A 14,968-nucleotide genomic window follows, 5' to 3' on the forward strand; every position below is an offset into this window, starting at 1 on the left:
AAGTAAAAGAAGCCAGACACAAAAGGCCACATATTATATGATTTCACACATATGAACTGTCCAGAATAGACAAATCCAGAGACAGAAAGTAGAATAGTGAATGCCAGGGGCTCGGATGAAAAGAGAATGGGAGACGACTGATATTGCATCTGCGGTTTCTTTCGGGGGCAGTGAAAATGTCCTAAAATCAGATACCAGTAACAGCTGCAAAACCTTGTAAATAGACTAGAAACCACAGAATCATATTTATGGAAAAAAGTCACTGGAGCCAATTTACATGTCACTTTGTTCAAGTGGGGAGGCAGCAGATGATTATTTTTGTAGCTTCTATGTAAAATTATCAATTTACAAAGAATTTTCAATGATTCCTGTTTTTTCCATGTGTCTCCTCTTCCTTTGAGACTTTCCCCCACCCTCTAGGAAAATTTCCATCATTACTGTTACTATTAACTTTTAAAAGTATCTGTTATGGACATTTTTCAAGCATACAAAAGTAGAGAGAATTATATAAGCCTTTTGTGCTACAATAGTTTATTAACATGTGCCATGTATTTTAAATCTAAATTATTTTCCTGAAATTGCCAAGACCCAGGCCACAGCCTGAGGCAGGGCTAATCACTCAAACCTGCCAGGATGGTGCTGGGCCAGGCATGTAACGCTTTCAGGCTAACTTTAGGTGAATTCTGGCAAACTATTTCCTTCACTCACAATGACATTTCTCGAACTTTCCCCTTCACTATCTTTGAAGATAGGATGAGCAAGGTAACTAGTGACCATTACATCATCTAAGGAGCAGGGTTCCATAAAAAAGGAAGAGAAACAAGAGTGAACACAATGCACTTCATTAGACTGTTTCAGCCTTTGTCCTTTCTCACAATAAAGTGCCATTCTCCTAAGTGATATAATGTCTACTTAAAGTGTAAGGCTTGAGAAAGTATAAAATCCATCCCCATATACACCAAAACATACCCAGAATGTAGAGTACAGATATTTAAAATGTAAGGTAACTGAACATACTTAGTTATACTTTACTGGTGTGTTGCTCTTCCAAATGTAAACTCTATGTTTAAGATATCACCAGTTCACTGCCTGGAAGCAGTTCTCAGGCCACAGTGCAGGGACGGAGACTCCAAAAGGAGCCTGAGGACTGAGGTGCGGAGACAGAGACCAGAGACTGAAGTGGCCAATTTTCGGTTTAGCCTTTTTTCAGAGAATTCGTATTTTTCAAAGGCAATTATTTTCTGTGATTCATACTTCAGATTCTTTTCTTTTCCTACTATTTACAATATTTAGGATAATTGTATGAAATGGTACCTACTTAAGAATACTGACTCACAATAGTATAACCACCTAACATTTTCTACTCTGTTCAAGATCAAATTTTATAAAAATATTCTCTTTAAAATGCAATTCTAACAGCAGCAATTAAGAATATAATTCTTGACTGTATCGGATAATCTGAAACTGAGAAAATTATGCGTATTTAGAAAATTTGACTGAACACACTTTAAAAACACAGAACTTTGTGTGTTCTCCCCCGAGGTAAACTGAGAAGACAGAACACTGACACCACTGGGAATCCAGCCACCTGGGGAAGGACCGTGTCACACAGTGGGAGAAGCAAATAAAGAACACGGACCAGGCCGGGCGCCGTGGCTCATGCCTGTAATCCTAGCACTCTGGGAGGCCGAGGCGGGTGGATCACTTGAGGTCAGGAGTTCGAGACCAGCCTGAGCAAGAGTGAGACCCCGTCTCTACTAAAAATAGAAAGAAATTATATGGACAACTAAAAAATATATATATACAAAAAATTAGCCGGGCATGGTGGTGCATGCCTGTAGTCCCAGCTACTCGGGAGGCTGAGGCAGTAGGATCACTTAAGCCCAGGAGTTTGAGGTTGCTGTGAGCTAGACTGATGCCACGGCACTCACTCTAGCCCGGGCAACAGAGTGAGACTCTGTCTCAAAAAAAAAAAAAAAAAAAAAAAAGAACACGGACCAGACTCTGCTTAACACCCTGTCAACAGTACCAGGCCCAGGGAGGCTTTCCTGTCACTTCCTAGATGTCCCTCTTCCTTTAAAACCAATCTGCCATGCACCTTGACTTTTGTGAAACTGGTGGAGAATTATGAACCTATATTACAGAGGAATTAAAGAAACCTGTGGAAATTATCACAACTGCCTAGGTCCTAGGATCACTATGAAGCCTCAAAATGCTTGTGTGAGAAATACAGTTAGCAAGGAGTGAACACAGATATTGTCCGGTAGTGGCTGAAGCCACAGTAAGTCTTACAGCTCAAGGACTTCTTCCCAGAACAAAGGAATTAAGTCCTACTCTCCTCATACTCAGCCCAAAGGCTTTGAATCTATTGCTGTGGATGGGTCTTGCAGCTCAAGGACTTCTTCCCAGGACAAAGGAAGTAAGTCATAATCTTCTAGAACTCAGCTGAAAGACTCTGAATCTCCTCCTCTGGATGGCCATACCCACTGAACAACCTGTAGGTGGAAATGCCACCCCCAACCTGAAGGAACAGGAAGAATCATCTGAAACCCAGACAGAGGCCAGGGAAAAGAGGGGGCTGGCCAGAGAGCAGGGCACAGCCCGGAAAACTCTCTCAGGTTGTCTCACCATGGACTGCAGATGTGACCCCAAGACGGTTGGTCCGACTGCCCTAGGGAAAGGCTTCCAAGCTTTTCTGATTTTCCTACAGGATTATGAGAAATCCAGAGCACTGAGGGCAGAAGGGGCAGGAACACCATGCTGCTGCTTTTCAGTCCAGTTACTGGAACGCCCAGACATTCAAACTGGACGTCAGCCTATCTCCTGAATATTACCTACCTCAAGATATGGTACATATTTACCTGTGATTACAGCTATATCTGAGCCCACCGGGGAACATCAGCCAATGATACCTTTGATATCCATCTTACCTAGCAACACGGTAGCATTTCTGAGGAACCTGAAAAGACTTAAGGCTTTCTTCCAGGACGCATTTATTTTTCAGGTTGTGTTTTTGTCCCCCAGATTGTTTTGATTATCGTCTTTTTTTCCCCAGGAAACTTAATTGATCTGATTCTTGAAAGAGAATTTCTGAGATTTAGAGCTAAAGGGCCCAGGGTACACCATTTTCTATAATCTATTCCAAAAAGAAATATTTAAAAAGAAAGCATGAATACCACTTAGAAAAATAAAAAATTTGAAATGTGAAACATTTAAAAAAGTGTAACTTTTAAAACTTAGAGCTTAGATCCATCCCCAGAGATTCTGGTTTAATGTTTTTTTAAAAATTTAAAAAGCAGGCCGGGCGCGGTGGCTCACGCCTGTAATCCTAGCACTCTGGGAGGCCGAGGCGGGTGGATTGCTCAAGGTCAGGAGTTCGAGACCAGCCTGAGCGAGACCCCGTCTCTACTAAAAATAGAAAGACATTATATGGACAACTAAAAATCTATATAGAAAAAAATTAGCCGGGCATAGTGGCGCATGCCTGTAGTCCCAGCTACTCGGGAGGCTGAGGCAGTAGGATCGCTTAAGCCGAGGAGTCTGAGGTTGCTGTGAGCTAAGCTGACGCCACGGCACTCACTCTAGCCTGGGCAACAAAGTGAGACTCTGTCTCAACAAAAAAAAAAAAAAAAAAAAAAAAAAAAAAAAAAATTTAAAAAGCAATTTAGATGCTCACTCATGATTGAGAACCAGCATGCTAAATATTGTTTCTTCCTCATGTGACTTGTGTAGCACCGTCACCTAAAATCCCAAATAATTCATTTAAAACAATATGATACAAATACTGCTGTAACTAAGGCTTACAATAGTACATTTTTCATCAGCATTTGTCTAAAAATGCAGGTGAACCAAGAGAAAGTCCAACTTTATATTAGAATGCTTGTCGTTTGGCTTTTAAGTCACTTGAAAGTAACTGGGACTAAAACTAGTTTTATTTGAATAGTCCTTAAAAACAGTAAAAACTTTCAAATGATTCAAATGGCAGTTTCTTGCCTGAAACAAACCAACATGAATATTAATCACAAGTAAGAGGCTTCTTAAGATTGTGTAGAACATATATGTGAAGAGTGGTAAATAAGTAGGTATTTCAAAAGAAACGTTTCAGGTATGTTGATATTAAATGATATTAAACTTGATATTTCCAAACATATAAGAGAAATGATAAATTATAAGTACAGTAGAAAAAAATTACTTCAGACTTTATATTGTCTATAATTTAAAAAGATAACATCTCTAATGGTAAATACACCTCATCCCAAAACCTATTAAATTTGACATCAATGGAAATCCCAAATAAATTATTCTTATTTTTTGACCAGGCAGTTAAAATAAGCATATTTTATATTAATTGGGGAAGGGCCCCATGTCAAAATTCAATTGAAAATTAAGGACTTGCTCTCTCAAACAGAATTTTTCAGATGCACTTTTGAGATAGAAAAACAAACAATAAGCAGATAAATCAAGAATCTACAAAAAGAGAAAACTAAAAAATTCATAATAGCTTTCAAGTTGAGAGAGCCTCTCTATACTTAGCCTTCCTTAAAAAAATTTTTTTTCTAAAATCTTTCCATAGCTATCAAATATGAGAAAATCATATTTAATAACCCACTGGAACATTACTGTGGATGGCTATCAGGATGATCTGGATCTGTGGATGCTATAACTCACTCGATCTGTTACTCTCTTCACCACATGCTTCTCATGAAATGGTATTTTATTTTAGATGACAGTGCACACCTAATGGAATTCTGAAGCCTTAAAATTTACTGCAGCTTTTAAGAAATTAGCTATTTCAATGTAAATTGAACTTATCCAGGAGAAAGTATGTTAAAAGATTCCTCAAGACAATGACTTCCCCTTTGAAGACAAGAATGCTTTAATGTTGGAGTTAATTCCAAGTGTTTTCAAACATTTTTCTCCATTACATAAGTATTAAAATAAAGATCATAGGTCTCCCCACCTCCACTGCTCCTGCCTCAAGTTATCTTTATAACATGAGCTACCATAGTGACAGCACAAAAATGAGCCAATTATCCACATTTGTTCTTTGATTGCCAGCTATCATCACCAGTGAAATTGGAATTAACCAGAACTTTATATATGGAATGTTTTGATTACCAGGAGTTTCCTAATATCCCTGCCTTTCCACCTCCTGCTTTTGTAGGTAGAATGAGCATAGTTTTTATATTCTGTTAATATTACATACTTTTGGAGACTTATAAAGGTACATTGGGAACATGAAGGCATATCAGTACAAAGACCCAAGAGGTTGATGGGTCTTAGGGAGACAGAATAGCATAACATACCACAGGTTTGGTAGTCTTACCTATGGATTGAAACCAATTTGATTATGTCTGTGTGAACTTGGGTACCAGCCATTTAACTGTGTTTCTTCCCTTATTATAAAATCATTATAACAACATTCCCCTCATGATGCTGTTGTGAAGACTAAATGGAAAATGTACACTGCCTAGTATGGAAGATGCTCAATGATGGACATCTTTAAAAAAAATGGTAGTGCCACAGGCACTGTTTGTGATAAAACCTAGCTTGCTAGAAACTGCTTGCAAAGTGGACTTGCAAAGTGATCTAATGTGCATAGTCAAATTAAAATGTATGTAAGTCAGATTCTCTTGCTATAAACCATAGTATCTAACTAAATTTTTTAAGTAGTATTTTTAATCCCACTTATGAGAATTAATGTGACAAACTCTCAACAGAAATCATTGAAAAATATTTGTATATCTTGCTTTTATGTCCATATGATAAATGCTTAAACTAAGAAAGAAGATCCTACATTCTTTAAATTATATTTTAAATTTACTTAACATACAAGCTGACCAAACCAGGAAAAAAACAAAAACAAAAAACAAAAAACCCAACACTGAAAACTTTTAAATGGGTCTACCTTTCACTTAAATGCCCAGATAATATCTGGAGAACATAATATATGTTTGATATTTAATACAGGTCTACTTTTTAACAGAGTACTGTAAAAAATTAACATAAGAAAGTTGCTTGTAGACCAGGAGTGGTGGCTCATGCCTTAATCCTAGCACTCTGGGAGGCTGAGATGGGCAGATTGCTAGAGGTCAGGAGTTCGAGACCAGCCTGAGCAAGAGCGAGACCCCAGCTCTACCAAAAATAGAAAGAAATTAGCTGGACAACTAAAAATATATAGAAAAAATTAGCCGGGCATGGTGGCACATACCTGTAGTCCCAGCTACTCAGGAGGCTAAAGCAGCAGGTTTGCTTGAGGCCAGGAATTTGAGGTTGCTGTGAGCTAGGCTGATGCCAGGGCACTGTAGCCAAAAAAAAAAAAAAAAAGTAAGTTGATTTTAAAAACCCTCAGGTGGTTAATACAGTAAAAAAGTTACAAATTAGAATAAATTTTAAATCATCAGTGCTAACACCTCACAAGTAATTTTAACTCAAATACAATGTATCTTAATTCAGCTTCTGTTCCACAGTACCCTGGACTTACTCTCTTCTGTTACACTTTATTGTGCTTCCTTCAGTAATTGTGTTACTCTGAACTATAAACTCTGCAATGCCAAGAACTCTCTTATCTTGTTCACCTCAGCACCTAGCAAGTGTATGGCACATAGCAGAGTTTCAATAAATAACAATGTATTAATAAATGAAGTTAAGACATTAAAATTGCATATATTCTACTTGTACAAAAAATGCAATTTTAATGTGATTTTATGAAACAGATTTAATTATGAAGTAACTTGAACTATAAAAGCATTTATTTAAAATAAAACTAGCTTACCTACTATACTTATTATTCAGTTTAAAAAATAAAACTTTGTGTACAAGTTTTCAGCAACACACATTTTCCAACTAACATATAAGATAATGTGATCTGGAAATGTATCACTCTCATTTCTGAAGAACATATAGATAACAGTCTATATGACTCCTTCAAAACTCTGATGCAACAGTATTCTATTACCTTCATCATTTCTCTTTTTAACTTTACATAAAAGTAGACAAACTTTTAGCCATTTATGGAGCAAACAGTCTGGACAATTGCTGATGTTACCAACTTTAAGTGAAATCTGCCACATACCCAGTGCAAATGCAACTTTACAATGATTTAATAGTGTGAATAAATTGCTTCAGTGTTTTCACATAAGGGTATTTCTATTGCTATCTGATCAAACACATTTAAAAGATCTTACCTTGCACCTTAATTGTGAAAATATATTCCAAGATGCTAAATTTCCCTTAAAAGAAACCTGAGTTAAAAATCAGAATACTACTCTGAAATAGAAAGTATACAAAAAAGAAAGATTAAATATCTAATTAGATTATTTGTTGAATTGAGTTAAATATCTAATTTCCTAAGTTTCCCTCCTAAAGTATGTAATGGATTATACAAATACTAAGAAAACTCCAAATAATTTTTATGTTATAGACTATTTCTTTCCATTTGTAACTAATTTTGATATTAAAGCTCGTATAGCATTTTCACAATACAAACTAAGTAACTTTTTATGAATTTCCTACAGAAAAAAACATAACAGCAGGTACCTACACACACATAAGCTCTTTCTTTAAAGCAATACTTCATTTCTGTATATGTTTTAAAAATTAAAGTTAAGCCATGATTACTCAAAAAGACTATTTTATTGAGTATTTAGATTTAGAGTCTTATCTCTCTCCCATTATTTTCATTTCTATCATTTACCTCTTATTCCAGGGATTCTCAAACTTTCATGTGACACGGATCACATTCTCTCTGAAAACATCTGATTCACCCCCTTCTCTTGTGTGTGTGTTTTTCTGTTTGTCATGCAACGAGATGGGATGAGGGGTGTGCTACAAGGAGGGGAACCTTCTATAACTTAAAGGAGGACTGCTAAGCTTTTAAGATAATACGTAAGGGTTTTAAGTGAGATAATGTTTGTAAATAATTGCACAGTGGCTGATACACAGTAGACGGACAATACATGATATTAATACATATTATTGTAACTCATCTGTGTTATAAAATCGTAGACACCAAAACATTTCAAAAACCAAGACTACTGGGGGGCAAAACACTGACAACCTGCAGTGCAACCTCTGCACAGAGTCTCCGCGCCAAAGCAGATTCATACTTGTTTTGAAATGTGACAGTGGCACTGCAAGTAAGTAACTCAAAGTTAATATATGAGAGATACAAGTAGACATTGAACTCAAATCAGTTACTTTTTACTTCTTGTGAAAATTCCTAGTAAAAATGTTGGTAAGGGATTAAGGACAAGAATACTCCCTACACACCATGTATGACATGCGGTACTACGTATACACCGTTGTCTATGACACCAAGTATTTCGTATACACTGTATAAGACAACAGGTAGCGCTTGCATACACAGCGTGACAAGGACAGTGTGTACACACAGTACATGACACTAGGTACTATGTACACACTGTATATAGCATAGGGTACTGTGCAATACTGCATATGACACTCGGTCCTGCATACACAGCTTAAGTGACAAGGATGCCGTGTACACACAGCATGACTCTGAGTACATACCACATATGACCCCGCACAGGGCGCCGTGTGAAACACCAGGTGCTGTGCACACCCCGCAAAGCGCACACACACACACACACACACACCCCGCAAGCGCCTCCACAACCTGGCTCTGGAGAAAAGCGCGAGGCAGGACAGAGCAAAGGAAAGTTCGCGGCCGGCCGCCCCCAAGGAGCCCCCTCGTCCCGGCGCGGCCCGGCAGCTTCTCCCCAGAGCTCCGGCGGGAGGCGGCGGCGGACCCCGCAGGACAGTCCCGGAGGCCCGCGAGGACCCGTTGAGGCAGCGGCGGCCTCGCTCCCGGGGTTGCCCGCAGCCCCCGGGACACGCACGGACCCCGCCTGGCCTCGGCCCGACCCTGCGCCGCGGCTCCCACCGCCCACGGCGCCCGGAGCCCGCCAAGCGTCCGCTCCTCTCCGCGCTCCGCACGCCGGGCCCGCACTGCCGCCGGCCCCACCGCGCAGGGCCCGAGGCCTGGCCGGGCGGGCGTGCTCACGCGACTCCGCGGCTTCCCGGCCCGAGCAGGCCCCGCGCCGTCCTCCCGGGCCTCCGCCCCGCGCCCCCGGGCTTTCCCCGCCATTGTTCTCCGGCTCCGTCGCCTCTGGGGCCTCAGCCGGGACGGGCGGGGGGGGGGCCGGGGGGCGCCATGTTGGCGGCGCCGCCTCAGAGGACGCCGCGGGGACCCGCCGCCCGCACTTACTGTGTGTCCTCGCCAGCGGCGGCCGCGGCCAGGCGGGAAGTTAAGCGCCGTCGCCGGGACAGTTGGCGTCCCCGCGGGCCGCTCCTCCCTGCCGCCCGGCCGCCCGGATAGGCTGTGACCCCCGGAGCCCTGCACGCGGCTCCTACCTCCGCTCCCTCCCGGCTCCCGCGACGCTGCCGCAGCCGCTTCAGCACGTTCCTGCGCAGCCGCAGGCGCCCTCTGTCCCCACACGCGCCAAGGCGGCAGCCGGCCTCCGCGGTCCTAGCGCCGCTGGTTCTGCAGGCAACAAAACCGGCCACCTGGTTTTAATATCTTTTTAATCCGTGGTCAAGAGGAATTGCAGACAGGTGCTACATTCCCATCCGTGCATATGCAAACAGCACTGCAACAAGAACAGGATCAGCCGTTACCAATTTGGCAAGGTCACCCCAAATCTGCGTTCCAAGTAGGTTGTCTATCAAAGTCAGCCAGTCTGTATCTGACATCTAACGGGAGGAGATCCCGTACACCTGTGGTTTAAGGAAGTATCAGCGATAAGCATACTTTTATAATGCTCACATATTTTCCCTCTTGTCCTTTCTCCTAGGAGTTTGGAAGGAAGACCTTTCAGCTAAAATGTCTTGCTCTCGTTATCAGTGGGCATATGTACTTATACTTAGTTTCAGTTACCAGCAGTCAAGTGAGGTCTGAAAATACGCAAGTACAGTACAGTAAGTTGTTTTGAGAGAGAGAGACCACATTCACATAACTTTTGTTATAGTATTTTGTTATAATTCTTCCATTTTATTACTGTTGTAAATCTCTTATTATGCCTAATCTATGAATTAAACTTCATCATAAACATGTATGTGTAGGGAAAAAAATCATAGTATAAGTAAGGTTTGATAGTATCCTGGTTTCAGGCGTCCACAGGGGGCCTACCTGAGAATCATGGGAAAGACACTACGGGACCCCACCTCCTCTTTCGCTGGGCATGGAGGCTCCACCTCCTCCCAGGATTGGCTCAGGATTCCCGGCTTCTCCCCCATAGGACGTGGCCATCCCAGCTCCCTTCATGCAGGGCCTGGCAGCCCCGCCTGCTCTAACGGTGGAGGTGGTGCATTGGCTAAACCGCCCTCCCTCTGGGCAAGCGGCCCCGCCTCCTCTCAAACACAGCGTTGTGGCCCCAACTCCTCTCACAGTGTATGGGACGCAACGGCCCCTCCTCCTCTCACGGAGGGCACGGGAGCCACTGCTCCTCTCACGCTGGATTCTGGCCCCCACCTCTTCTTCCACGGGGCATGGGTACCCCACTTTCTCCCAGGATTGGCTCAGGAGTCCCTGCGCCTCCCCCATAGGGCGTGGCCATCCCACCTCCCCCCGCGCAGGGCACGGCAGCCCCGCCTGGTCTAACGGTGTGGGATTGCATTGCTAAACCTCCTGTCACTCTGGCCAAGCGGCCCTGCCTCCTCTCAAACAGGGCGCTGTGACCCCACTTGCTCTACCAGCGTGGGCGACGCATTGGCCCGTCCTTCTCTCATGCAGGGCATGGCAGGCACACCCCTCTCACGCTGGATTCGGGCCCCCACCTCCTCTTATCTGGGGTACGTAGCCCCACCTCCTCTTCCGTGGCGCAAGGGGGCCCCACTTCCTCGCAGGATTGTCTCAGGAATCCTGACTCCTCCCCCATAGGGCGTGGCCATCCCACCTCCATTCATGAAGGGTGCAAAAGCCCCGCCTGCTCTAACGGTGGGGGGCTGCAGTGGCTAAACCTCCTGTCACTCTGGACAAGGGGCCCGGCCTCCTCTGTAACAGGGCGTTGTGGCTCCACCTCCTCTAACAGTGGGTGGGACGGCTTGGCCCCTCCTCTCACGCAGGGCACGGCAGCCCCACCTCCTGTCACTTGGGATTCGGGACCCCACTTCCTCTCATGTATGGTAGGGGACTCCACCTCCTCTTCTGTGGGGCATGGGGCCCACTTCCTCCCACGATTGGCTGAGGAGTCCTGGCTCCTCCCCCATTGGGCGTGGCCATCCCACCTCCCCTCATGCAGGTCAAGGCAGCCCTGCCTGCTCTAATGGCGGGGGCGGGGGGTGCCTTGGTTTAACCTCCTCTCACTCTGGGCAAGGGGCCCCGCGTCCTCTCAAGCAAGGCGTTGTGACCCTGCCCCTTCTAACAGTGGGTGGGACGCGTTGGCCCCTGCTCCTCTCACCCAGGGCACAGACGGCCGCCTCCTGTTAAGCAGGGCGCAGGTGGGTCGCGTCCTCTCAGGCAAGGCATGGCAGCACCGCCTTCTCCGATGCGGGGCATGGGGCCCCTCCTCTTCTGTGGGGCGGGGGCGCATTGGCCCCTCCTCCCCTCACGCAGGACACAACCACCCAACCTCCTCTCACACAGGGCATGGAGGGCCGCCTCCTGTCAAGCACGGAGCAGGTGTCCAGCCTCTTGTCACGCAGGGCATGGCGGCACCGCCTCCTCCGATTCAGGGCACAGGGCCCCCCTCTTCTGTGGGGGGAGGTGCATTGGCCCCTCCTGTCCTCACGCAGGACACAGCAACCCCTCCTTCTCTCACGCAGGGCAGGGAGGGTCGCCTCATATTAACCAGTTCGCAGGTGCCGTGCCTCCTCTGATGCAGGCACATGGCTCCCCCTCCTCTCACACATGATTCGGGTCCCCACATCCTCAGGCAGGGTACGGAGAACCACCTCCTCTCCCGTAGGGCATGGGGGCCCCAGTTCCTCCCAGGCATGGCTCAGGAGCCCCGCCTCCTGCCCCATAGGGCGAGGACATCACACCACCCCCAGGCAGGACGCGGCAGCCCCGCCTGCTCTAACGGTGTTGAGAGTGCATTGGCTAAACCTCCTCTCACTCAGGGCAAGAGTCCCTGTCTCCTCTCAAGCAGCGCGTTGTGGCCCCGCCTCTTCTAACAGTGGGTGGGATGCATTGGCCCCATCTCCCCTCTTGCAGAGAACGGGTCCCCACTTCTCACGCAGGACATGGCAGCCCCACCAAGGCTCATCTGTTCGTTGTCCAACATTCTCTAAATCCCAGGGTTGGGGACTGGTCTACAGAGCAGGGCTCATCTGTGGGCTGTGTAAGTTCCCTAAGTCCCTGGAAGGGACTGGCCTACAGGGCAGGGCTCATCTCTGGGCAACATCAGGTTCCCTAAATCCCTTGGGGTCTGGCCTACAGACCAGGGCTCAACTGTTGGGATGTCCCAGATTCCCTAAATCCCTAGAGGCGGGGCACAGGCCTCCAGAACAGGGTTCATCTGTGGGATGTCCCAGGTTCCCTAAATGCCAGAGGGCCTGGCCAACGGAGTAGGGCTCATCTGTATGCTGTCCCAGGTTCCCTAAATCCTTTGGGGGACTGGCCTACAGACCAGGTCTCATCTGATGGCTGTCCCACGTTTCCTAAATTCCGGCAGGGGGGACTGGGCAACAAAGCAGGGCTCATCTGAGCGCTGCCCCAGGTTCCCTAAGTCCCTGGAAGGGACTGGTCTACAGACCAGAGCTCATCTCTGGGCAGCCTCAGGTTCCTAAAATCCCTGGGGGCCTGGCCTACAAGCAGGGATCCTCTGTGGGCTGTCCCAGGTTCCCTAAATGACTGGGGAGGACAGGCCTACAGACCAGGGTTATTTCTGCGCTGTCCCAGGTTGTCTAAATTCAAGGGGGGGACAGGCCTACAGGCCAGGGCTCAGGTGTGGCCTGCCCCAGCTTGCACAAACCCCTTGAGGACTGATTTACACACCAGGGTTCACCTGTGGGCTGGCCCAGCTCCCTAAATCCCTGGGGCAGACTGGCCTAAAGACCAGGGCTCATCTGTGGGATGTCCAAGGTTCCCTAAATCCCTGGGGCGACTGGCCCACAGACCAGAGCTGTCCCAGGTTCCCTAAATCACTGAGGGCACAGGCCAACAGACCAGGACTCATCTGTGGGATGTCCCAGGTTCCCTGAATCCCTTGGGTACTGGCATACACACCAGGGCTTACCTCTGGGATGTCCCAGGTTCCCTAAATCCCTGGGGGGACTCGTGTACAGACCAGGGCTCATCCTTGGGATGTCCCAGGTCATTAAATACCTGGGAGGACTGATCTAAAGACCAGGGATCATCTGTGGCCTGTCCCAGGGTCCCTAAATCCCTGTTGGGGAGTGGCCTAAAAACCAGGGCTCCTCTGTGGGCTGTCCCAAGTCCCACAAATCGCTGAGAGGACTGGCCTACAGCCCAGGGCTCATCTGTGGGACGTCCCAGATTCCCTAAACATCTGGGGAGGTCCGGCCTGTATGTGTGGGACGTCCCAGGTTCCCTAAATCACGGCGGGGGGTGGGGAGGGGGAGGGGGCAACTGACATACAGACAAAGGCTCAACTGTGGGATGTCCCAAGTTGCCCAAATACCTTGGGGACTAATTTACAGACCAGGGCTCACCTGTGGGCTGGCCCAGTCCCCAAACTCCCTGGGGAAGACTAGCCTACATACCAGGACTCACCTGAGGGACGTCCCAGGTTCCCTAAATCTCTTGGGGGACTACCCTACAGACTACAGCTATTCCAGGTCCCCAAAATCCCTGGGGGTCTGGCCTACAACCAGGGCACCTCTCTGGGATGTCCCAGGTTCCCTAAATCCCTGGGGGTGACTTGTCTACACACCAAAGCTTCTCTGTCGGGTGGCCCAGGTTGCTGAAATCACTGTGGGACTGTCTACAGACCTGGGCTCCTCTGTGGGCTGTCCCAGGTTCCCTAAATCCCTGGGGGTACTAGCCTACACACCAGAGCTCATCTGTGGGATGTCCCAGGCTCCCTAAATCCCTTAGGGGACTGGTCTACACCCCAGGGTTCATCTGTAGGCTGTCCCAGTTTCCCTAAATCCCTGGGGGTACCTGTGTACAGACCAGGGCTCATCTCTAGTCTGTCCGAGGTTCCCTAAATCCGTGGGGGGGGCCAGATTAAAGAACAGGGTTCATCTGTGGGCTGTCCCAGGTTCCCTAAATCCCTGGGGGGACTGGACTACAGACCAGAGCTCATCTGTGGGATGTATCAGGTTTCCTAAATCACCTTGGCAGAACTGGCCCACGGACCGGGGCTCATGTGTGGGATGTCCCAGGTTGCCTAAATACCTGGGGGGCCTGGGCTACAGACCACAGATCTTCTGGGGACTCTCCCAGGAGTCCCAATTTGTGGGAGACTGTGACAGCCACTTAGGTTCCCTTAATGCATGTCTTTCTTCCTTTTCTGTCAGAGATCAGGATCTCACTGGGCAGGGCATCTAAGAAGGCTTTTTCTCCCTGGCTCCTGCACATCCCAGGGTGGGGACAGGACTAAGTGATGAGCAGAGGGCCACTGGAATTCCTGGGCTGACCTGGAAGGGTGGAGCAGCCGTTACCCGTCTCTTCCTTCTTATCAGGTGTGGAGCCTGTGTGTGATGGCCGGAGCCCCTGCTGCTGCTGTGGGCCAGGAGGCTTTTCCAGCGGGAGCTGTGGGAGGCAGGAGGAAGGCGGCAGGACACCGGGGTTGGCTCTCCCTGCCCACACAGGGTACCTCAGTCATTTCTGGACACATAGAGGCTCCTGTCTTCCACCCTAAAGTCTCACTCCTCTGAGCTCCCCTGAGCTCGTGCGTCGGGAATGTGGCTACATCTACCCTATGTTCTGTACTGAGGGAGGTGAGTTGCGTTCAAAACCTCCAAAACTGGAGGTAGAAGGGCTCCTTTCCTGTTTTGTATGGAAGGGTCTTCCGCAAACTGCACTTGAATTCACAAGAGC

General features: G+C 47.2%; 1 long non-coding RNA gene across 2 annotated transcripts in view; it reads right to left on the reverse strand.

Moving 5' to 3' along the window:
- Nucleotides 1-9,588, reverse strand: part of LOC138379561 (uncharacterized) — an 81,092-nt gene extending 71,504 nt beyond the window's left edge. The window contains exons 1-2 of one of the 2 annotated variants that reach the window (XR_011232255.1): nucleotides 9,376-9,588; nucleotides 6,212-6,302 (exon numbers count right to left, since the gene is read on the reverse strand). This is a non-coding gene — a long non-coding RNA (uncharacterized lncRNA). Of the gene's footprint in view, nucleotides 1-6,211; nucleotides 6,303-9,229 lie in introns of both variants that reach the window. The other variant, XR_011232254.1, reaches the window with a different exon arrangement.
- Nucleotides 9,589-14,968: the final 5,380 nt, after the last annotated feature.

Source organism: Eulemur rufifrons, unplaced genomic scaffold, assembly GCF_041146395.1.
Source record: "Eulemur rufifrons isolate Redbay unplaced genomic scaffold, OSU_ERuf_1 scaffold_81, whole genome shotgun sequence".
Classification (NCBI taxonomy): Eukaryota; Metazoa; Chordata; class Mammalia; order Primates; family Lemuridae; genus Eulemur; species Eulemur rufifrons.